Genomic DNA, 25533 nt, shown 5'->3' with positions numbered 1-25533 from the left:
CAGTATCCTTACACCAAACAAACACCCGGAACTGTGAACATAATGGATTCTTATTGCAGTTGAATAGTGTGGATACAAAGTCTATACATCTCAATAGTTTCAGTGTGAGTGCTTTCTTTCTTTTTTTAATTTGCAAGGTTTTGTTACAATGAGATTTACATGAAGAGTACTGTGGATAACTGAGAGGAATCTGGCAATACACAAGCCTGGATATTTATTGAATTATCTTTATAGTAAAGATTTTTTAAAATCCTTTTTTTTTTTCAAAGAGCATGAACTTGTATGACATCAGAATAAAATAGTCATAGTAATAGTGATGTGCATTATGACATAAAATGACATTTGTCACTATATGTAATTTTCTATGAATAGCACTTCATGTATTTCTTTTAGTTTTTAAGCCAGTGGTGACACACACCTTTAATTCCTGTACTCAGGCCTGGTCTACATAGCAAATTCTAGGACAGCCAGGGCTACATGATAAAGAGACCTTGTCTCAAAAAAAAAAAAAATCACATTTATCTTTGTTTTTAATCAAAAGAGTGCTTTGCATATCTCAGTTTTTACTAAAGCACTATGAATTTTTGTACTTTTCTTGTACATATCATAGGTAGGAAAGCTAAGGTTTCATGAGGTTAAACAGTTTGCCCAAGGCCACACAGTTGGTCAGCGACAGTCCCTACACCTCATTTAAACCTGTGTCAACTCACTCTAGGAACTATACACTTAATTACTGCTCAACAATGCTTTCACAGCATATAGTCGCTAGCTACAGAGTCTCTGGCGAGGAAGCAGATCTTAAAAATCCAATCTGTTGCTGCCTTTTACTTCAAAGGCATGAGACATTCTCCAGGAGGAGGAGCAGGTGGGTGGCAAATGGCCTGGGTAGGACTAAATTAGACACTGTGACTAGTAGACTAGTGTACGGTGTGTATCGCTGTGACTCACCATGGGAGTTGGACAACATCTGGACTGGTTTGTGCCCAGGGTCAACCACAGAAGCCCACGGATCACCTGCTTGAAGAACACAACAGGGTCCCATTGCTGGAAACGATTCTAAATGCTTACTTTTTTTTTTTTTTTTTTTTTTTACAAAAATAAATCAAGGTTCACTAAATAATAAACAGCTTGTGGATGAGTAACAACCTGCAGAGCACATTTTAAATGCACTAATATAGATAAGATTATTAATGTAGGGCTGGAGAGATGGCTCAGTGGTTAAGAGCACAGCCTGCTCTTCCAAAGGTCCTGAGTTCAATTCCCAGAAACCACATGGTGATTCCCAACCATCTGTAATATGATATGATGCCCTCTTCCAGCCTACAGGTGTACTTGCAGCCAGAGCATTGTATACATAATAATAAATAAATAAATCTTTTAAAAAAGGATCACAGAAGCAAAATAGACTCCTTACTTGTGAATTAGCTGGCTAGTAGTTCCCTCCTTTTTCTCCCCATATGAATACAGGATCTTGAATTTTAAAAATTAGATTCTTTAATTCTGTGCGTATGAGCGTTTTGCCTGCATGCATGCCTAGTGCCCACGGAGAACAGAAGAGGGTGTCAGATCTCTTGGAGCAGGAGTTGCCGATGGGTGGGAATTGCTTTGTGGGTGCTGGGACTCAAACCCAGCTCCTCTGCAAGAGCAACAAGTGCTGTAAACTGAGGATTTCCCCCTCCCACTCCTTGCATATTTATTGAGAAAATAAACATGAACAAAATAGATCAAGTTGCTGCCTTTAAAAAAAAGGGAACTTATATTTTTAATCGGCCAAGGTTTTGAGCTTAGGTTTCAGTCCTTGTTAAAAACTAGCTCTGTACATCTTGTCAATTCATTTGTTCCCTCCAAACAAAATTTCTGCTCTGCAAAATAAACCTATTACTATCTATAGAGTATTGTTATTGGTAGGATTAAATTAGTTATCGCCCATCAATGCCAGGTTATAATTCTTATATTCTTGGCAACAAGCGTAAGTCGACAGCAAGCGACACGCCACAGTTTTAGGCTTGTGGTCCTATATGTGTGAAGACTAATTTACATATGAAATATTAATCTGGGGCTGGGGCATATCAGTGGTATAGTACTTATCTGGTATCTGTCTAGCCATTAGCTTGATGCCAAGCCCAGAACAATTTACTTAATAAAGTGTTATACCTACTTTTCTTCAAATGTTTAAAATCCAACACAGTACTGGGAAAAAGTGCATGAAATATTGCTGAGCATAAGCCATGCTACTCTTGGGTTATGTATTTCTGAGAGTTCTAGCTATAAAAATACATATTGTAAAACACTCGAAAGATGAAAAGCTATTTCTATTGATCTGTAGCACAGTCTCAATGCTTCTTAAAGGCCTTTTCCATAAATTGGTCCTGGACATAGCCAGGCTGGCCCTGCCAGATCTCAGCATAATCACACCATCACAAGCTATACCTGCATTGTAAAAGTATGCTAAGTTTGGGAAACGTTTGGAAGGCCCTCTCAGGCAGCAATAACATGAAAAGAAATAATTTCATACTGCCAAGTTTGTTTAGAGGCTTAAAGACGTTAAATCCTCTGAGAGTAGCTGTGTGACTGTTAGACCTAGACAGCGACCTGGTTAGTCTTAAGATTTCAGGAAAGCCTGTAGCTCACTGTTTGAGGAGTGTCTCCTTCCACAAGGTGCAAGACTCCCACTACCCTGAGGACTAACTTCACTGAAAGGAATGATTTTAATAGCAAGGGAAAAAAAAAAAAAAAAAAAGGAAAATGCAAAATATACCCCAAGGCAGCCACATACGCCATAGGTAAGATACAAACTGAAAAATGTGAGATTTCCAAGGAATGAGAAGTCCTCCAGGTAGGAGCGGCAGTATGAGACAGACTTGGGGCTGCTAAAAAGCATGGGAGGCACCTGTTAACAGGGAGAGAGGCAGTTAAAAAGTTAGGAGGAAGTATAGCAAACAGCTCACAACACATGTGCTAGTAAGGGGGGGGGGTGGAAAGAGCTGGAGGATATTTCTGCAAGGTCAAAAGACAGATTGAAAGGAAAACAACTGAGCAGGAGACCAAGAGGAGAATACATATAGCATGAGTCTAGACTAAAGGTGATCAATACCCAATCAAGGGTGATGGCGATGGAGCTAGAGAGAGCTGGCAGATGGGAGCGTTTGCTATGGGACAGGAAGTATCTATTCCTGTGCGGAGCAATATAGAAGCCTCTAGCCATATGCAGCTATCTAAATATAAATCTAATTAAATTTAATTCCGATTTAAACCACAACCCCTCAGTCACATGGCCACATTTTGAGTCTTTATTATCCACTTATGGGTTATGTAGGCAGAGAACAGTTGCAGGACAGGAGGGAAGAAGACTCAAGCCCGTAATCCCTAAGTTTGGGGCTAGCCTGGACTACACAATGAGTAGCAAGCCCGCCAGAGCTACAAATCAGGATCTTGTCTCAAAATGAAACAGAAGGCTAATAATAAATAAAAAAAGGTATTGCCAGCAAAGCAGAAGAGGCGTTTCTATCTTGGCAGAATGTCCTGTTGGACAGTGCCATGGGGCCTTGCTGTTGAGGTCGAAGTCTGGCACTTCAGGATAGCCTCCCTTTCTCAGCTGGGTTCCCTCTCCACCTGATCATGGTGGTTGCCAAGCTGTTGCACCGCAGATTACTTTGATGGAGGTTGGCATAAAGGTAAGGACAAGGGACTAAAGGACAGCGAGGCCTGGCAGCCTGGTGACTGAGAAAGGAGGTGGAATGAGCAGCAATTGGGAAGACAGGAGGACCTGATAGATACTTTACACCTACCAACTCTAGGGACAATAAAGCGCCTCCATCACTTATCATGTGCAAAGTGGCCAGCAGGTCCCCCCAAGCTTTGTACTGGGTCCTCGGTGGTACCTAACTGGCTAATTCCTTCCTCTGGTCGCTTTCTCCCAGGACTGTGTTACTCTGGATGTGAGGCCCCGTCCTCAGCTGTACCAGATCAGTGACTTACACACACTATGACAAGGGCTGAAGCCCAAAGGGCTGGGTACTGTTTCTGGAGCTCCTCTGTGCCAGTCTGAACCCTCTTATGTTCACAGACACCTCACACTTCCTCTCCTGACTGTCTCACTTCTGTTCCTTGGAAAGTCCCCTCACTCACCCTCACTTATTTGATTGCTTCCTCTGAAAATATTCCTTCCCACGGGGGCCGTTGCTTTTCACTTGGCCTCCTTTCTTTCACGTGTTAAGTTCCAGAGTCTATCAGCCTCTCTCTTACTTCCCTCTCATTGATTTTCATCAGCAAAACTCCAAGTCATGCAGGGCACCTTACTGAATGACCTCAGTATAGCTATATGACCACTAACTTAGAGACAGAAGAGAGAGAGAGAGAGAGAGAGAGAGAGAGAGAGAGAGAGAGAGAGAGACAGAGAAAGCACACAGGTGAGGTCGGATCTCACCCACCCACCCACTCACACAGCACTTAGTGTAAACTGGGGAAGATATACACGGAGTGGGCAGGGTGGGTGGGCCTGTGTTCATGCTGCATGGAGAACAGGCAAAAGGTACCACTCCTAAGGAAGCACACTTAGAAAAATGTCCTTAGAAAACGGTCCTACCGGGTACCCGTCTTGATGGGCAAAACAAAGACGAGACTTTAGCTCTCACTTGTCCCCTCTGCTCTGCCGTGACCATATGCCCACCACAAATATACATCCACATTCACCTCCATCTGTCCCTATGTTCTGTGCCCTTGCTACAAATGACTCTGTGAACGGACTGTTCTTGTTCCTGTTTTAAGGCCAACTCCGTCACTGCCGTTTTAGGACACCTAGCCTTTTAGTTTCTATAGTCTATCTACGTATCTCCTCTTGTCTTTGCGTGGTAACTTTACCTTTCTAAACAATGATTGACCATTGTCCTAACACCACAAGAAAGGATCTCTCCTTTAAAACACCCTACTTGGCTCCGCATTCTCTTCCCACGACAGCCCTCAGCTCTCAGTGGTCGCTAGGCTCAGCAAGCTCCTGAAAAGCTCTGCTTTCCTCGCCTCCCCATTCTCAACACACCCCATATGATAACACTCAAAGAGCTTTCATTAAGCTTCTCAGAAACCTTCATCAGGCCAGACTCAGTCAGTGGTTAAATTCCCACCTCTTGGCTGGGGATGAGGCTCAGTGGCAGAGCTTGTTTAGCAAGCACCAATCAGGGTGGCCCAGCTGGGGACTGTGGGGGTAGGGGTGGAGACTGAGCCTTGGATTGTCTTCTTAGCTGTTTCAGCAGTAGGCAGTAGGCGATGGGACTGATCACTCCTTCTTTCCTAAAACAACTCCCTAACAACTTCCTTCCTTCCCTGGGGTTCCTCTAGCCTCTACTTTGAAATATCTCTTGGTCCTTTTTTCCTGCTGCCACTCCCTGTCCCTAAATAAGTTTATGTAGACCTGGGCGTCGAATCACACACATGCTGATGGATCTCAAATTTATATTTCCAGATCCATACCCCAACACACATACACACACACACACACACACACACACACACACATTGCTAATCCAATACTTGGATGGAAAGCAGGCAAAGCAGAAGTCGTCGTCTTTTTTTTTTTTTTTTTTTTTTTTTGGAAAAGACTTATTTTTATTTTATGTATAGGGGCATTTTGCCTCCATGTAGATCCGAGCACCCCAAGCACACAGGACCCAGGGACGCCAGAAGAGAGCTTCAGATCCTCTGGAGCTAGAGTTCTGGCCTGATGTTAGCAGCCATGTAGGTTCTGGAAAGCCATCCCAGGCCTTCTGCTCATCACCACTGAGCTTTCTCCAGACCCCTAAAGTAGAACTCTTGGGTTCTCCTGTCCCAACTTTGCTTTTACTCAATCTTCTCTCTCATTAAATGACACCGGCCAGCAGGTTCTGAATCTAAGAACCAGCCATAGTCTTTTTTATTCTACCCCCACCCCTGCCTCCTCATCTCCAGATCCAGCCCAATTAAAATGGACTTAATAAACCTAAAATAAACAAAATCTAAAAGAAAACAGCTATTTCCCACCTTGCACTCGGCCGCCACTCTTGCCTAAACTGACACGAACAGAACAGCCACCTACTTGACTCCCCCTGTGGACATTTGTGCTTTTGCTGTGCGTTACACACAGACACACACACACACACACACACACACACACACACACACACACACCCCTCAAGACTCACCCCAGCTCTTGATGGTCCTGAAACTCACTATGTAGTAGTCCAGGCTAACCTCAAACGTGTGGCAATCCCCCTGCTTCAGCCTTCAAAACACTGGGATTACAGGAGTGAGCCACTACACCCTGTACAATGCTAACCTTAAAAAAAACGTGAACTAGATATAGTTATTTCTGGGCCCACCCTCTCCTCAGGGACTCCTGCTGCCGTTACAATGGCCCCCAGGCTCCTCAGGGTCTGGCCATCTGTACATAATCTTGGAGTCTCACTACTCCGCTCTTTGGCCATAGAGTCTGCTCATCCATTCTTTCACTTGTCTTTTGCCAATTCCTGAAATAAGGCAGACACATCCCTTCTCTGGGTTAAGTCCAGGATTATTCCTCTCATCCAGCCTCTGCATTTGCTGGGTATGAACAAAGGTGTGCAAAGCTCTCCCTGGTGACCTGTGAATTTTGCTACTTGTTTATTGTTTGCGTTCTCTTTCCTAGGTCATGAGAATGAAAGCTCTAGAAAGTGACTTTCCCTGTATACGCCTGGAACATCATCAAGTACCTATTAGGCACTCAACTAGCAACTGTCAAAGATTGCATCCGCTCAAAATTCTCTGCTTTCTGATTTTTTTTTTTTTTCCTTCCTCATTTCAGTTTTGGCCTTAACCACCTCCTCAAAGGAGAGGCCCCAGTTCCTGTCTGCACACTATTCCTCTGCAGCCCCCACCCTTTTGAAGCGCGTTTCCTTTAAATAGATTCCGGGGACGCGGCCGGGAAGGCGGGGCCCGGGGTGGGGGCGGGGCATGCGTGCTGCGTGCGTGCGCGTTCCGGAGGCGCCGCCGCCGCCGCCGCTCCCGAGGCCGCCGCTCCTGCCCGCCGCCGTGTAGAGCTCGAGCCCCAGCCGCGGCGGAGAGGAGGGAGGAGGAGGAGGTGGAGGAGGCGCCGGGCCGCGGGGTGAGTACGGGGCGCCGAGTCGGGGACGTGGGCTGGCCGCGCCTCGGTGGCCGCTGCTTAGCCGTACCCGAGTCCCGGGCGGCGGCGGCCGGGGGCCTGGCGGGGCGGGAGGGGCCGCGGCTGGAGGCCGGAGCCAGCCACGCCCGCGGACCGTGGCGGCCCGGCCTGGCCTGCGCGACCGGCGGCGAGAGGGGACGCGTGTCCGCGTCGGCTCCGAGGTGTCGTCCCCGCGTCCCGGGAGGTGCGGTGTCCTCCGCGCGGCCTTTGCCCCGGCTGCCGGGCGCTGACACCTCGGCGTCCCGCTCCGCCGCCAGCCGGGTTCCCGCCCTCCCTGCCCTCTTGTCTTCTTCTGCGGCTTGCCATGTGTTCGCCTTTGCTACGTTGCTCTCTTCTGTGGTCTGTTGCTTCTTCCTCTGAATTTGGTCAGGAAGGAGGCCACGGTGTGATTCTTGTCTCCCTTCCATCGAGGGTGTGTGCGGAGTGTCGGGGTGGTGGGAGTGTGGTTGGTGTCCTTAACTCAGAAAGTTAAGGACAGTGCCTTCAGCTGCGTTTTGTAATTTGCTGTTGTGAGAAGAGCGAGGAAGGACAGTTGTTCCCCCGTCACACACACACACCCCCCTCACCCCCAATAATCCGAGATTCCCTCACAGGATGGAAAACTAGAGTTTAGGGGACCTTTCATCCCTTGGAAAAAAGAGCTAGCGATGAGGATCAGTGAGTGTGTTGCCGTTGAGAAAGGAAAATCATTTTTTTGTCGTTGCTGTGAAGGAAGTACTGTGTAAGAAATGCAATGGAAGGGCAGGAGGTTAATAGGCCAAGCGTTACAGGTACCAGCCACTGCTTGCTGCTGCTCGGGTGGCAGGCAGCTTCTGCCTTTCCGTTTTTAGTAGAGTCAAAGTGTCGACCCTCAAAATTAACCAGGGTAGTTTGCCTTTAGAAGCAGGCAGTTACAAGAGATGATGCTGGAAACAGGATTTGGAAACTTTCTTTGCGTTTCCTGTCAGATTGTGTGGGGGTGGGTATGCCTCCCGTGAGTATGGGTAGTTTTTCTTTTGATGTAATTGGTTTCTGCAACACTTTGATATAATACGTACTAGATTAGGTCTGTCTTTATGCTTTTCTGTAACACTTTGCTTCAGAATTAAATCTATATTCTGGGATATTTTTAGTGGTGTTTCAGTGAATCTCGTTTAGTTTCCTTGCCACTTGGACTTCTCTTACTATTGTGTTCATTAGCAAGGATTTTACGTGTGCCAGCATTTGTTGAATAGTATAATTCGGTGTCTGATATACACCTCATATCTCCTTGAGAGGTAGTGTTACGTTAAATGTCGCATTACACTACCATTACAAAAATGTCACTTTTAACCTTTTCTGGGCCGTTTATACCTTGAGAATGTGGTGGGATATATGGACTCTTTCTTTGCCCAGGAAAAACAAAAGGAAACAGGCATTTATGCACACCATTTACCTTCTGCCTCTCGACCCCTCTAAGCCACCCCTATACACTTCTTACTTTAAAAGTGAACCGAAATCCCAATATTACTCAGTTTCATATGATAACTTTTCAAAAGTGCACACTTTGTGTGTGTGTGTGTGTGTGTGTGTGTGTGTGTGTGTGTGTCTTCAGGTGTGATTGTGTCTTCACCTTACATTCTGAGGATTTGGGTACAAGGTTTAAGAGGTTTAAAATTGATGACAGTTTTAGGGGGCAAAGTTCTCAGTAACTATGATCCGCCCCACCCCCCCCACCCCCAATCTCATGGAGCACCGTGATAGAGCTGAGGAAGACCTTGAACTTTCCCGCCTCCAGGGTACTCAGATGGGTGTGTGGTTCTTTCCAAGCCTGGTTTATGTGCTGCTGGGGAGAAAACACAGCTTGACGCAGGGTGGATGGGCACCCATGTTTTAGTTGTCATTTTGTTTGTAGCGTGGGAGAACTAACCCAGTGCCTCAAGCAGAGTCAGCAGGCACTTTGCCACTGAGCTAGCCCCAGCCCTAACCAGCAGTCACTTTAAAAACCAATACTCTTTAGAATCCTTTGGCTCCTTAAACTCATAATCATGACTAATCAGGCTCTTAAATCAGTGAGTATTTAATCGGATGTCTGCTGTGTGGATAAAACAAAGTTTTTGCTGCTGTCCCTTTAATCAGGAGGGCTAGACCGTAACTAAATCAATGCAGCGTCAGGTGGGCACTGGTGAGGGTTAGAGAGACGACCTGGGACTGTAGCAGAGGCCTGAAAGAAGGGAGGGAGGGACGCGTGTCCCCGTGTGTGCAAAAAGATCACAAGAAGAAAGGCCTTCTGGGGCTTAGACCCTGGAGTGTACTTGGCCTTTTTGAGAACAGCCAGGAGGCCAGTGTGGTCTAAGAAAAGTAAGGAGGGCGAGAAAGAGGACTTGAGATGAGAAGTAATGAGGCCCTTCCTTAGAAGGCCTGGGATCGATGGGGAACCCTCCGAATTCTAAGGAAACCCTTAGAGTAGAAGAGAGGCTTTATCTGACCCGAGTTTATGAACATCATTCGGACTATTGTGTAGAATTAAGCTTATGTTGGGCAAGGCAAGAATAGGATCTGGGAGATTCTGTTTTGTTTTAATGTGATGGGGATTGGACCTAGGTCCTTGTGCTTGCTAGGCAAGTGCCCATTAACCAAGTTACACCCTGCCCTCCATATTTAACCTTTCAGCTAGCATAAAACAATCGATTTTTCTGTTGGCAGTCTCTTCCCCGCCTCATTAAAATAACAATGAAATTTCACAGTAATCTAGGCAACATTTTTTTTCCTTTTGGAATATTTTCTTGTAATTTATTTCTACAAGGGTCGCTGTATGAATAGACTAATATAATTTTGGTCTAAATTGCCTTCAAAGAATTGGTCATCTTAGTTTCAACAGCCATGGTTTTTAAACACAAGTGGGTGTTACTAACAATTGTTTTGGCTATCAAATGAGATCTTTTAGACAGGTTGAATTTAGCTCACCTGCTCCTCAGCATTTAACCACAGACTGCTAATTTTGGGGAATACCAGGATGAGTTAGAGGGCCTTTGCTCTCAGGAAGCTTTTACATCCATCTATGTTTTATAATCTAATAGTGAAACAACTCTGAGTCTTGCCAGTGTTTTCTGTTACTGTGAATTTTATGGGTGGTTGATGGCCGTATATAAAATAAGCATCTAATCGTTCACTCTGGAAATTACTTTTTCTTTCTTTCTTTCTTTCTTTCTTTCTTTCTTTCTTACAGGGTTTCTCTGTGTATCCCTGGCTGTCCTGGACTCTCTTTGTAGACCAGGCTGGCCTCGAACTCATAGTGATCTGCCTGCCTCTGCCTCCCGAGTGCTGAGATTAAAGGCATGCACCACCATGCCCAGCCTATTACTTTTTCTTATAAGGAGTTTTCTCTCTCTTTTTTTTCTGACCTCTGTAATTTATGTTTTGTATGTTTTAGAATCTTAATATGTTTGGCAGTAAATTACATCAAGTAGTCCTTGTCCTGGACTTGATTTGTAGACCAGGCTGGCCTCAGAGTTCTGCCTGCCTCTGCCTCCTTGAGTGCTGGGATTATAGGCCTGTGCCACTGAGTCCTGCTTTATTTAGTTTTATGAAGAGGATGATGCCAGTTTGTTTTCATAGAAAATTGTTCACCATTTCTGGTTCTGGAGTCTAGATGCCTTGACTTGGTCTGAGCCAAAGCTGTGGCATCTGTAGAGGGAGAACAGCTGAGTTCCCAGAAAGCATCTAGCACTTTGTGGCATGTGCTAGAGACCCAGGGGGTGTTCACTAAAGCTCAGTTTTCAAGGCTCTTGCCTCCAACAGCTCTTATTTTAGATGGTCAATAGCAATAACTTGTATAAAGCATTTATATCTTATTATTCTGGTACATTTAAAATTGTGAACATAAACTTCCTCCTAATGTTCCTTTTCAAATTAAGCTAATCACTTGTGAAAAGTTATAGCTAGTTTAACTATTTTATGCCCATTTCAATGTCATGGAATTACTGCACTGCTTAATGTAGATTTTTATCTTGTAGAAAATACTAGCATTAAATAGTAATATTTAAGCTTTTACGTGTTAATGAGAAGTTGAAGCATCCTTTGTGTGTGTGTCATTATGTACATACCGCAAGTAATAATTTTTATGTGCCTTTTAGTATTTCATACACTTAAGATAATTTACATTTTGAGTTTTTTGTAGTTGGTGGTTGTCAGTTTGCAGTAAGTGATCTTGGCCTACCTCCCCAGGGCGGACAGTTTTGAGATGACTGGTTAATTTGTTTAAAAGTTAAATGCTCCTGATGAGTATTAAATCTATAAGGTTCGCTTTATTCATTATTCTGTCTTCATCAGCAAAGCAGTTCAGCAAAGAACTGTGCCATGCTCTCATTTCTACTTGAAAATAGGCCTTTCAGAGCAAGGGATACAACGCACACTCACACATGCACCAGTCTAAAAAGGGGAGTTGTGTGATTGCTAAGGTAAAACTGAAATAAGAAATGTTGTACTTTTATAAGAGGAACAAAAATAGTCCTTTTAGTATTATTTTTAGAAGTACCTGATGTACACCTGGGAGATTAACTGTTTTATGAAATATGCTTTCGTTATGATACAAGTGATAACTTTTTAAAAGAGAACTTATGTAGGGCATATCAATTTACCATAGATAAATCTGAAAGAATCTCTCCGTAAGGGACTCTAATTTTGCCAGTCCTGTGTCTTTAGTTTACTTAGTTCACATTGATAGAGACTGATTCAAAGTGTGGGATGGCAAAGTTAATAAAGTTAAAGCATATAAGTTGTATGTTTGGTTTCAGGACATAATAAAATTTAGTCGTATTTCCTAAGAATATTAATGTACAAATAACTGGTAAAAGACATTTGAATTAGTTAACACTTTAAAGGGCCTCACTTTGAACTCACAAATATATATTAACTATGCTATTTATTATGGCCTTTAAATTTTGTTATGTATACCTGCTTTTGCCTCGGCGTATGTTGTGTGCCACATGTGTGCCTGGTTCCCAAGGAGGCCAGAAGAGGGTGTCTGATCCCTAGTGCTGGAGTTATAGCTGGTTTAAGCCACCATGTGGGTGCTAGGAATTGAACCTGGAGCCCCTGGGAGAGAAGCCAGTGTTCTTAACCACTGGGCCATCCTTCAGCCCCTTGTGCATGGTTCCCCACTGCTACTATGTATCAACTTATTGTGCATGTGAAAAAAAATAATTTTGCTCCGAATAAGATTGTGGTTTAGCTTTCAAAGGCAAAACCACAGAGGCACAGAGAACTAGATGTAACTGTCGGACAAAACCATGATGGCATTGGTGCTGCTGCAAGTGAGTGGTAGGGAGTCTCTTACTGTAGACTGCCAGATGTGTAGACCAGGCAGCACATTCATTCACTGTGTTTTCAGTGATATTTTAAAATTAATTTATAAATAAAGTTACTGTGTTCCAGACAGTTGGTGATATTATGCAACATAAGACAGCAAATACTATGTTAATTCTTGTAGTAGTTGACATTTGGCACTGCTTTCAGAATTTCATGTAATTTATAATCTAGTCCAAACCTATTGGATGTGTTTGGAACTATCCTTTCAGTTCAAAGGTAAAAGTGTTGTATTGTTTCATTAACAGACCCATTCAGCCATGTTTTAAGTTTGCATTTTTAAATTATTATTTTATTTTATGTGTATGGGTGTTTTGCCTACTTGTATTTCTGTGTACCAAACAAGTGCCAGGTGGAGTACGTCAAATCCCCTGGAACTGCAGTTATGGATGGTCATTAGGCAGAAATGGGATCTCAGGGTCAGAGGATAGTAGCCCTGTATGGGTGTTTTGCTGCACCTTCAGTGGCATTGAGCAGGCTAGTTTTTACAGTTCTTGCCAGTGGGATAGATTCCTGCTAGAGTCTTAATAGTTATCGTAAAGACATCATATTATTAAGAATGTGGAACACTATTATTTTGTACAAGAAGAAATTTGCGGTTCTCTTGAAAAAGTTAGTTGCAGTGAGTTTCTTTAAAAATATTTTAGGTGAACGTGATCTATGACAGGAGACGTTTAAGTTGCAATTTGAGCATTGTGGGTTGTTTTCTTCTCTAAAATGACAAATATGAGAAAGTTTATTTTCTTATAAAGAGGTGTATCTGTGTGTAAGAGAGAGGGGGGTTGAGGTTGTTTTGAGGCAACTTACTAACTTGATTTGGTATTTCTAAATCTTGATTTCTTATTTTTAAAGGACAGTAATAATAGTAGTATCTTCAGCATAAGTTTGTTGAAAAGGTTAGAAGTAATGTGTTCTGGCCTTATAGTAGGCATTTAATTTTCAAAAACTAGCTATTTTTGTTAATTTGGGAGGCAGTCTCAGAAAGGGGAAGTACTTCACTTTTGCTCCTGTTTACATGAATTAATAGAGATACAAATGAACTGTAGTACACAGATGACTTGAGGGAGAGTGGTGGACATTCTCTGTGATAAGTTAGAAAGTTCAGAAGATGAAGGATGAGATGTTAATTTGACAGAGGTATAGATCTTGGTACGGTAGTTGGAAAATGTGGAAAAAATAAGGACATATGGGGTTAGATTTTTTTTTTTTTTTTTTTTTTTTTTAAGGTCACTTGAGTGCTGGATTGAGAAGGGAAGACCTGATTCTGGAGATAAGTTTTAATGAAGACTGTTACTTGATAAAACACACTTATTGAAAGGAAGGTACATGGGGGCTGGAGAGATGCTTGGTGATTAAGGGCACTGGCACGTTTATAGAGGACTCAGGTTGGTCCCCAACACCCATAGGGCAACACATATTTCCTGTCACTCTAGTGCAAGGGACCCAACATCCTGTTCTGGCTTCTGGGCCTTGCATGTATGTGGCTTGCTTACATATGTGGGCAAAACACTCGTACACATAAAATCAAACCTTTGCTGGGTGTAGTGGCTCACACCTTTAAGGCCAGCATGTGGGAGGCAGACGCAGGCAGACCTCTATGAGTTCAAAACCAGCTGGGTCTAGATAGCTAGTTTGAGGCCAGCAAGGGCTTCATAGTGAGACTCTTCTAGAGTCAGGGTGACTTGAGAAGGGAAAAGACGGGAGGCAAGGAAGCTCGTGTGATTCAACAACAGAAAGGCAAGCTCCGAGTATTCAGTGACAAGAGGAAGGGCGAGGGGAGCTGCTCAGGAGTCAGTTCTGTGAGAATCTGTGTGTGGGGTTTGAAGGATTCAAGAGAAATAGTATTAAATTTAAGATCTAGGCTAGATGGAGTTAGGTTACCTTTGAGAGGAAATAACTTAGTCTTGGTTGTTACTACTTTAAGAAAAAAAGTTAAACGATTGCTTTCTTGCCACAGGCAAGTAGTAATATTTCTGTTTTCTAAAACATGAACAGCTTGCTGCAGAAATTTTATTTAGTAGACAGGCATGGTGGCTTATCCTTTAATCCCGGCACTCAGGAGGCAGAGGCAGGCAGATCTCTGTGAGTTGGAGGCCAACTTGGTCTACAGAATCCAGAACAGTCAGGGCTCTTTTAAACAGAGAAACCCTGTCTGGAAAACCAAAAGGGGAGGTGGGGGGAAAGAGAAGAAAAGTTATCAGTTTAATGTTTTGAGCTTTTAGTTTAATTAGTTAATTGGGAAGTCTCAGTTTTATACTTGGTTTTCTGGAGATACTATAAAACTGTTCACTGTAAGGTGAAATCTTTTCCATGGGTGAGTTGTTGTTGTTATTATTATTATTACTACTACTACTTTATGTATGGGTGTTTTGCTTGCATGCTTGTCTGTGCACCACGAAGCCAGAAGACAGCAATAGAGCCTTTGGAACTGGAGTTGTGTATAGCTGTAAGCTGCCGTGTGGGTGCCGGGACTTGAACTCACATCCCCTGAAAGAGCAGCCTGTGCTCTTAGCTGCTGAGCCCCACCCCGATTTTTTTTTTTTTTTAATTCCTTGTAAATGCTACTAGACTTGAAAAGCATCAGTTACATGAGCAGAGGTGCTACACTACCTAGAGCTTGCCTAGAGCTTGATGGCAATGAAAGAGAGGAGCTACAACAGCGGCAACCCGGCCTTTAGAAAAGCTCTGAGTATTCCCATTCTCCCTTCAAGTTTCCTGTCTGCTTGTTTTTTTTTTTTTTTTTTTTTTTTTTTTTTTTTTTTTTTTAATGAGCTTCTGGATGCCAGTTTTGGTCATTCTAATGCCTGACTCTAGTCCTTTCCACTTGGCTGAAAAATAAATATGCAGGTTGATGTGACTTGATAGCTTGGCTGAAAAGTGAATTCATATGAACTGGAGTTTAGCTGCTCACTGTTACAGTTGAAAGCTGAACAACCCTCTTGAAGTTTTAAGATGTTTATATTTTTAAACCAGTTAGCTCTCATTTCTTTCTTAATGTTTCCCCCTCCCCCACACCAAATATTGCCTAAATTCAAAAATGAAATCTTTAAAGTGCTGGGAGTCAGAACCCTGGGTTGTGCGTGGGCAGGCAGGTGCTCTGCCCTGAGCTGCATACTCAGTCCAGGGTGAAGCGTTGCTCGCTTCTCTTCCCTTTAAACGGCTCTTTAAAAATACTTTCAACTCATAAACAAGTAACAGTGTTAGAGATTGTGGCCGTTGCTTTTTACAAGTACTTCTTGTATGTGAGACTGCAGAGTTTCAGATCTACCAAACTAGATGGTATTTCATTTACCAGAAGACCTCAGGGATTTAGAGTGCTGCGTTATTGTCACAGAACGCAAGAAAAAGTTGAGTCTGTATGAATAGTTTTTTGTACTTGTTGTTGTTGTTGGTTTTGGGGTTTTTTGTTTTTGTTTTTGTTTTGCCTGTTTGAACAGAATTCAGAACTATGATAATTTTCTTAGGACTGACTGTTCACCCTCCAACCATAGGTAAGAGAGCAAGATCTTTCTGGATTGGGGCACCTGGCGCTGCCCCATCTATGGCCTCTTTCCTGTGGCTTACATTCTTAGAAACCTATTTGTATTTGGCAAGAAAAATAAATTATTAGATCAATTAGCTACCAGTTCAGGATATACTATTAAAATTATTCAATTAAATCATAGGGTCTTGCTATGTTGCCAAAGCTGGCACCAAATTCCTGGGCTCAGGTGAATCTACTGACCACACCCATCTCAGTAGCTTATTTGCTTTGTTTGTGCTATTTTCACATGAAGTGACAAGTTTGTGGAAGACTCTAACCTTTTATGCCAAAATTTCAAAGCAATGAGGCTGGTAGGGAACAAATCACACAGTCCTGTGGGGAATGGTTTGGATTTTGTGATAAATAGACAGGGAAGGCATAGTGCTGCTCACTTCCCTGTGTGGATAAATGTATGGAACACTTGGACTTGAAGGCACTGTTACTAAGAATACTAGCTAAAAACAAGTCTGTAAACAGCATTTTCTTTTCTTTTACTACCCCTAACCTAGTGTGTGTGTGTGTGTGTGTGTGGTTATGAGCACTGACACACAAAACCATGGCTCACTTGTGGAGGAGGAGATCAGAGGAAAACCTTTGGTGCCGGTCCTCATATGTCAGGCTAGCTGGCCTGTGATTTGAGTTTGAGGAGTCTCCTGTTTCCTCCATAGATGTGCTGGGATTGATTACAGAGACACCTTGCCCAGTCCAGCTTCATAAGGTTTTTGAGATTTAACTTAGGTCCTCTGACCTACCCAACTGAGCCTTCTCCCCAGCAACACTGTCTTCCCCAGGGATCTACTTTTAGAATTGCAGAAAGCCTAGTAAAATGGTATGGTTTTGATGTGGTGGTGCACACCTTTCATTTCATTCTTGGGAGACAGATTCAGGAGGAGCTCAGAGTTCAAGGTCATCCTACTCTACATAGTGAGTTCTAGGCCAGCCGGGGCTACATAGCGACACAGGAGCAGTTCTACCTCTAAAATAAAAGTCCGCCCCGCCCCCCGGCGCGCGCGCTTGCACACGTACGTGTGTGTGTGTGTGTGTGTGTGTGTGTGTGTGTGCGCGCGCGCGCGCGCGCGCGCCTGATCTCAATAGAAATATATAGGCAAGCTACTGCCTGTCTTTCCTTTAACCAGTAATAATGTAGACTCAAGTCTTTTGACCTGGTTTCTGTAACTTATTAACTCATAGTAAGTGTCACTAGTATGTGAGAGCATGCTGGGTGTGATTCCCCAGTCTGGGGGGACATTTTTGTGTATGATAGGGAGAACCTAGCATTGAGTTACATTACCTTTTAAGTCTGAAAATTTGAGAATTCTGATATTCTTTACTTAATCTGACTAGTAAAATACCAATGTACTCGGTACAAAAAGCTCTTTAAGGAATAGAATTCCTGGAGAATGAGAGATTTTTTTTTTCATAGAAAGGTTAGAACCCACTGATAAATATTGTAACGCCCTTGAGACTTAGAAAGGACCTACTATTTTATTTATTTATTTATTTTTGTTTTTGCTGGTAGACCTCTTACCATTCCACTTAAATTGCATAATAAGTCTCCTCAGTGGATACTGGTAGTCTTAGTTGGCTTGATAGTGCTGAGATAAAGTAACAAACTTCATCACAGTTTGGGGAGGAAAGGGTTTATTTAGTCTTACAATTCTCAGCTCACATTACATCACAGGAGGAAGTCAGGGCAGAAACCTGGAGGCAGGAACTGAAACAGGACACAGAGGAACTCAGAGGAGCACAGGCTGGCTCTTCCTGACTTGCTTAGTTTGCTTTCTTATACAACGCAGGACCTGCCCAGGGGTGACATCAGCCCACCTACACCAGTATTAATCAAGAAAATGTATTATAGACTTAACTACAAACAGCCTGGATTGGGGCATTTTCTTAATTAATGCTCCTCTTCTAGAGAACTTTAGCTTGTGTCAAGTTAGCAAAACAACAAACCACCCTCAACAAGGACAATTGACTCTTTGTTAAACTGACACCTATACATACCACCATTAAACCATAAACTTTTCTTTCTTGTTTTCATTTTAACATCACTAACACGATATAAAACATTCTAGTTTTTGAAAGTCCTACAGTATTTAAGAATTCACATTAAAGTTGTGTGTGGTGGTGCATGCCTGTAATCCCAGCACTCAGAGGCAGAGGCAGATGGAGCTCTGTGAGTTTGGGCCCAGCCTGGTCTACAAAGTGAGTCCAGGGCAGCCAAAGCTACATTGAGAAACCCTGTCTCAAAACCAAAAACTAAAAAGCCAAAAAGAAAAAAAGAATTCACATTAAAAATGTAATCTCTTTAAAATAACATTTTTTTAAAGTTCCAAGCCTCTCTAAATTACCTAGAGCCTCTCTTCTGTCAGATTTCTATATCTCTAAAATTCTAATGTCTTATGTGGGGTCTTGTAAAATTAAAAATGAGTTGCATACTTCCCTATGGGGGGAGATCCAAGGCATTGTCATAATCAAATCAAAGCAGAACCAAACTCCAACAGTATAAAAAGTTCAGTACTTGTCATCTGGGACCCACTTGTGGTCCTCTGGGCTCCTGAGGTCCTGGGCCATTTCTCTGGCTACTTCCTCTGTAGCACACACAGCTTGTTTCCTAGGATCATGGCCAGGTCCACTCCATGGCTGCTGCTGTCTTTGGTGGAGCTCTCACGGTCCTGGGATCCCCCCCCACCCCACCCCACCCCCACGCATCTGGCCTGTCCCTTCATCAGTAGCCTCTTCTGGGAGCTCTTCAGGACTCCAAGTGAGCTACATGCTTTCCAGCCTTAACTTTTTTGTGGGGCTCTCTTCAATCTGAGGTGTCACCTTTACCAAGATTCTTTTTTCAGTGCCATGCCTCAACTGCTCTCCATGACCCCGTGATGCCTTCAGAACCAGCACCATCTGGGAAACGCTTTCACATTAGTTATATTGGTGGCCATCAGGAAGTATAGTCTTGCCCCACTCTGGACTGTAGCTTCGGTATGTTGAACCTGGGGAAACACTTTCCAGAAGATTTTGCTTCAATGATGCTGACTTTTTCTTTATGCAGCTGACTTCTCAGCTTCAGCTAAGCATCAGTAGAGCAAAGGCTTCATGCAGTGGTGCTGGACTCCTGTTGGTCACAGCTGTTCTTCAGCAGAAGAGACCGCAGAGCTTTGTTCTTGTTCTGCTAGACAGGCTCTCTGTAGCGCTGGCTGTCCTGGGACTCACTCTCTGGACCAGGCTGGCAGGCAACTCAGAGACCTGGCTTCCTCTGCCTCCCAAGTGCTGGGATGAAAGGTAGGCCACACCACCCCATGAGACTACGGATTCTTAACACAAAATATCACGCAAATGGCCCCAGTCTCGTCTTTTCTTCCCTTTGAGATGTCAAGGCAGGCCTCTGTCATCTGGATTGCACTCAGGATTTTCCTCCCAGATGAACAGCTCACCACGTTTTGCACACGCCATGGCTTTTCTAGCTCAAAGTTCTAAAAATCCTTCCTCAGTTCTCTCAAGAATACATGATTATGTCTACCACAGCAGTACTCAATGATCTGATACCATTTTCTGTCTTAGTTAGCTTTGTGTTACTGTGAGAGAGCCCATGACCAAAAGTACTTTGGGAGGGAAAGACTTTATTTTAACTTACAACTCTCAGCAAACAGTCCGTCAGCAAGGGAGGTCAGGGTAGGAACCCGAGGCAGGAACTGATGCGGAGGTTACTGAGGTACATACACTGCTTACTGGCTCGCTCCTGCTGCATGGCACAGCCCTCCTGTGAGCTGGACTCACCTATGTCTATCATTAATTAGGAACATGTCCTGTAGAATTCCTACAGGGAGTCTGAGAAGAGGTCTTTCCTCAGGTCAGGCTTCTCTTTGCAGGTAAGTCTAGCTTGTGTAAGTTGACACAAAAACAAAAAACAAAAAGAACAAAAAAACACCACCAACAACAAAAACCAAACAAATCAGGACATTGGTATTGCCCAGGTTACTTTGCCCACTTACTTTGTAAGTGACCAAAGTAAAGTATGAAAATTCACACAGCTCTAAGTATAATTATGCTAATACCAGCCTCCCCAAAAGATAAGTAGCACAGGACAAAAAATAAAATAGGTGATCAATAATTCTCTGTCCTGCTTAAATCATGAGTGAAGGACTCAGTGGGAAGGAACTGGTTGTACCAATCATCTGTTCTTTGGTACACAACACCCTTTTCCTCTTAGGTGAGTCTAGAAAGTTTCTTCAGAAATGATTAAGTCTGAGGCTGGACAGGTAGCTCAGCTATTAAAAGCATTGCTGCTCTTCCAGAAGACCTGAGTTCAGTTCCCAGCATGTATGTGGTGATACTCAACCTGTTCTTCAGCTCCGGGAGCTCTGATGCCCTCTTCTGTTCTTTGTGTGAACTGCATGATTGTGGTGCATTTACCTACTTGCAGACAAAGCACTCATACACACTTTAAATAAATATATTGAAAAAGAAATAAGTTGCCTCATCTTTTTCTTTCTGCCATTCCCCATCCCCAGTGAGACTTAAATTACTTATAATAAAATGTTGTTTAAAAACCCTGAGGGTGGTGAAAATTAGACACTCTTTTTTCTTTTTATTTAATCTCTTCTAATAAAATAATCATCCCTACCAAAGTTCCCCCTCCCTCCTCTCCTGCCAACTCTCCCCCCACCCCAGATCCACAGCTCGATCATTTTCGTCTAGAAAAGAGCAAGCCTCCCAGGGATATCAACCTAACACAGAATAACATGGTGCAACAAGATGAGGCATATTTCATATCAAGGCTGGACAAGGCCGTCCAGTTGGAGGAAAAGGGTCCGAAGAGCAGCCAAAAGAGTCAGAGATGCCCCTCCCCCTCCTCCTTAGGAGTCCCACAAAAAACCCAAGCTAAGCAACCACAACATATATGCAGAGGACCCAGCGCAGACCCATGCAAGCTCTGTGGCTGCCACTTCAGTTTCTGAGATGCTGTGAGCCCTGCTCAGTTGATTCAACCAGACACTTTCAAGTGTCATTTTCTCATAATATTTGTTAATGAACTTATGATTTTGTTGTTGTTGTTTCTTTTCTTTCTTCTTCTTTTTAAACCTGCTCTTTAGATCCTGGTGTTCACAATCAAGAAATCACATTTTAATTGTAATTCTTTCATTTATTTATTTATTTATTTATTTATTTTTATTTTTTTTAATTGTAATTCTTAAAAAGGAAAGATAGCTCAGTGGTTAGAGCACATGCTGCTCCTGCAGAGGACCTGACTTTGGTTTCAGCACCTGCATCAGGTAGCTCACAACTACCTGTCATACCAGTTCTAAGAGTTCTGACACCCTCTTTTGGCCTTTGCACGCATCAGCACACATGTGGGACACGTGCAAAAGATGCACACATAAAATAAAGTGTGTGTGTGTGTGTGTGTGTGTGTGTGTATCCATACACCAGGCTAGCTGGTCCTCAAAATACTGGGAATTATGTTGCCTCCACCTTTTATATTGCTCTAGGATTGCTGACACTGCAAATGTGCTGCTACATCTGGTTCTGGTTGTTTGTGATCTGGGATCTAAACTCGGGTCCTCATTGCTGCCCACGGACCCATTTCCAAGGTGCTCTCTTTGTAAGCCTAAATTATTATCATAATCACTGAACTTTGCTGTTTTGAAATGAAGTGATGGGATAACAGTAGCCACGAAATTGTGCGTGTAGCCCACCTGAGTGGCCAGGTCACATCTGACCGCTGAAATGTGTGTGTGTGTGAGGTGGAGTCGTGTTTTTTTCTCCTCTGTGTATATCACACTATATAGTTTGCTGATCAGAATCATGAACTGATTATTCTAAGACAAATGATGGCTGTAGAGTTATGTAAATATGCATATAATGATAGAATTCTTTTCTTAAATTCCGCCTATAACCAGGCAGAATAACATGTATGAGGCTTCTAAACATTCTAGCATTTCTAACACTTCAAATTGACTTGAGTAAATTTAAATTTACCATTATTTTTCAGCTTTACAGGAATAGATGCCTATCTAGAAATTAAAATAACTTGATAGAGGAGAGTTGAAAAAGTGAAGCAGTGTTGATAGATGATTTACTGTAGGAGAGCACTTGACATGTGAGAAAGCTGCTTTGCTGGATATAGGTAAAAGCATTTATTTTCATAAAGCAGAAGTGAAAATGATGAGACGTCCACCATGAGGAGGAGGTAAGTTAGTGTTGGAGGAGGTAGTACACTCTGGATGGGCTGTTGCTGCGGCTTACTGCGACCTTCAGAGGGATGGTACAGCTCTGCTCCTGTTTGTAACAGTGTTGATGCTCGCAGCTTCACGAGGCGTGCCGTCTCTTCTGTCTGCTTAGTTGAGAATATAGTGAACTTACATAGAATGAGAAAGGTTGGTTTGGGGAAGAAGAAAATTTATTTATTTATTTTTTTTGTCATTGTTATTAACATAAGTTGGCAGGCTTTTAAAAGATACCTCTATATAATAGTTTGATTCTTAAAATTGTTAAGATGTTTTTTTCTGCTAAACTCATGTTTAATGAGTGTTAATGAAGTAATTTGTGAGTTTATTTCTAATCTGCTTTTTTGATGCTAATTGTTTGTAGTTTAAAAAAAAATGACCTTCTAGTCATGTGTGGTGGTGAATGACTTTAATTACAGCACTAAGGCAGCAAAGGCAGATAGATGGATTTTTGTGAGTTGGAGACTAACCTGGACTACATAGTATCAAGTACACAGTACATAGATAGCTCTGTCTCAACAAGCAAACAAAACAACAACGACGACGACAACAAAAACCCTTCTTTTGATTCTGTTTGTACTTCTTAAAAACATAAAACACTTTGTTATTTTTAGGCTATTCTTTTTTTCATTCTAATATTATGGTTTAATAACTATATGTAATTGCTTCAGAAAAGTATTTTCACATGCAAATACAAGTATGCATATATATATATATATACACTTTCTATATAGCTATGTGTCTGAATTTTTATTGATACAACTTTTATAAATTTCGTTAATGTAAGAATGCCATTAATTTTTTTGAGACAGGGCTTCTCTGTCCTGGACTCACTTTGTAGACCAGGCTAGCCTCAAACTCACAGCAATCCGCCTGTCTCTGCTTCTCTAAGTGCTGGAATTAAAGGCGTGCACCACCATGCCCTGCTGGAATGTCATTAATTTATGGGAAAAAATGGGCAAGTAATGTGCGAAGATGAATCTTAAAGTAATTACTGTGTATTAGATATATGGTGTTTCTTTTACATTCCTATGATAAGAAATGCAGGACTTTAGAAGCTCAGAGAGTGCACACACACCCTCTTGCACTTTCTTGGGTTTTGCTTTTTTTTTTTTTTAAGATTTATTTATTATATATACAATGTTCTGCCTGCATATGTGCCTGCCCGCCAGAAGAGGGCACCAGTCCACATTATAGATGGTTGTGAGCCATCATGTGATTGCTGGGAATTGAACTCAGGATCTTGAGAAGAGTAGCCAGTGCTCTTAGCATCTGAGCCGTCTCTCCACCCCCCCTCCCCCTTTGCACTTTCTATCACTAGGCAAGCATGGTGCCACTGTGCTAAATCCTCATCCCAGAATATTCTTTTCTTTTTTGTTTTTCCAGGCATGGTTTCTCTGTATAGACTTGGCTGTCCTGGACTCGCTTTGTAGACCGGGCTGGCCTCAAACTCACAGAGATCTGCCTGCCTCTGCTGGGATAAAAGGTGTGTGCCACTGCGCCCGGCCCCAGAATAGTCTTTTCAAAACTTCCTGTGCCTTTTGATTCTGAGTTTCAACACGTAGGGCAGACTTCAGTAGTAAAAAACTCAAACTTTAAGTGAAAGCTTAGTAGCCTCTTACTAGTCTTTTAGTAAGGCCAATGCTAAGGCCAAATGCTGTGCTTTTTACATGGAATATGACAGCGTAAAAATTGAGTAGCCAGTCCCAGCCTACAGTGGCTAAGAATAGTTTTAGAAGACATGGTTGTCCTGCTGCTGCCATTGTGCTTTAGACTTGGACTGCTGTGGTCAATAGAGTAAGTGTCACCACTCAGTGCCATCGGCTTACGCGTGGGCATAAGGAATAGTAGGCCTTAGATAATGGCGACAGAGAACCGTGGCTTTGTTGTTTTCCTAGCTGGCTCTATTTAGGCTCATGTGTACTGGGCTGAGTTTGTGTCTTACAGTGAATTTTCACTCTTTAGACTTCTAGTCATAATTCTTTCCTGACTGTTGTTTAGTGTCCCCTGTATGTTGACATGTGTGGGCATGTGAATACTTTTAAAAGTGCTTAAGCAGGAAAAAAGTTATTTTAAAAAATAATCAAATACTAATAAAAGAGTTGTCTATATATAAAGAACCATCATACTTCCCTTCATCCTGTGGTTAATTTCCAGTGTATTAAGTTAGGTTTTTAGTCATCTAAGCCACAGTGTTTTGCAGACAACAGACCATGAAGTCTCTGTTGTTAAGAGAAGAAAGCAGATGACCAGGTTGATAGGGTTTTCAGTGCCAGATGCTGCAAAATATGTATTAGTGTAGGTACGGCAGACAAGGAAATGACAGAAGGCCTTAAGCTGGGACCTCTAAGTCACCAGGCTATGGAAGCGCTTACTTTGATACGGTGTCTCTTCATGTAGCTCACCGTGGCCCTGAACTGCAGGGTCTTCTGTTTCAGCCCACAGACTCTTGGCAGGTCAGGTGTGCACTCCACCACCCCTGGTCATTACAGTCTTCTGACCTTTTAGGAACTTTATATATTGCTCATATATTATATGTTCACAATATAAAAGCTCAAATATGAATTTATTGTAGAGTGTAAAATTAATAAATCTTTAAAGATGAAGATTCTCAGATAAAATGAGTTAAACACCATACATAATTTGAAGTGGAATTATGAAAACTTTTATGTGATTAGAATTTGTGGTCAGCTAAACAGGAGCAAAATTGACTTACTAGTTTTTGAATGTGGGGACTGAGAATACTGAAAAAAGGTCTGAAGTGCTTATGGCATAGCTTAGAAACTCTTATCATTGTAATTGCCCTGGTTATGTTCGATTTTCACCACATTATAGATAACTGTTAATCACAGAACTTGATTTTATTCATATAAGTGGTATGCTAAGTCATTTCATAGAGAGTCATTTCATAATGTATCTGTGACCAACAGAAGAATATTTGACAAATATTTGCATGTAGCAATTGATAGGTGTTCTTAACCTTATTTTTCTGTTTTCTCATCTTCAAAATGGAAAAAGACTGGTATCTAAACTTTAGACATGTTTGAGAGTTAAACAAGTGCACAAAAATCACTTAAACTTTACTAGTGCTGTTATTATTACCAAAAAGTTGGCATTAATGCCACTCAGACACTACAGTAGATCTCTGGAGACTGGAATTGTTTGTCTGTACAAATGCGTGAGGTCAGAGGTCAGTGTCAGTGCCTCCCTCATCTACCTTCACCAGTGGCTCTTCACTGAACCCAGAGTCACTGATTGCACTAGCCTGTCAAGCCAGCGAGCTTTAAGGA

At 42.5% G+C, this 25533-nt stretch overlaps 1 protein-coding gene across 1 annotated transcript in view; it reads left to right on the top strand.

Annotated features, from left to right (window-relative positions):
- Positions 1 to 6989: 6989 nt before the first annotated feature.
- Rap1a (RAP1A, member of RAS oncogene family) overlaps positions 6990 to 25533 on the top strand; it is a 76563-nt gene continuing 58019 nt past the window's right edge. Inside the window, exon 1 of the mRNA XM_051165849.1 lies at positions 6990 to 7111. The gene's annotated coding sequence lies outside the window, so the exon portion shown is untranslated. The remainder of the gene's footprint in view (positions 7112 to 25533) is intronic.

Source organism: Acomys russatus, chromosome 23 (assembly GCF_903995435.1).
Source record: "Acomys russatus chromosome 23, mAcoRus1.1, whole genome shotgun sequence".
Taxonomy (NCBI): domain Eukaryota; kingdom Metazoa; phylum Chordata; class Mammalia; order Rodentia; family Muridae; genus Acomys; species Acomys russatus.
The sequence above is the reverse complement of the archived record's forward strand: the minus strand, read 5'-3'. Positions and strand labels throughout refer to the sequence as shown.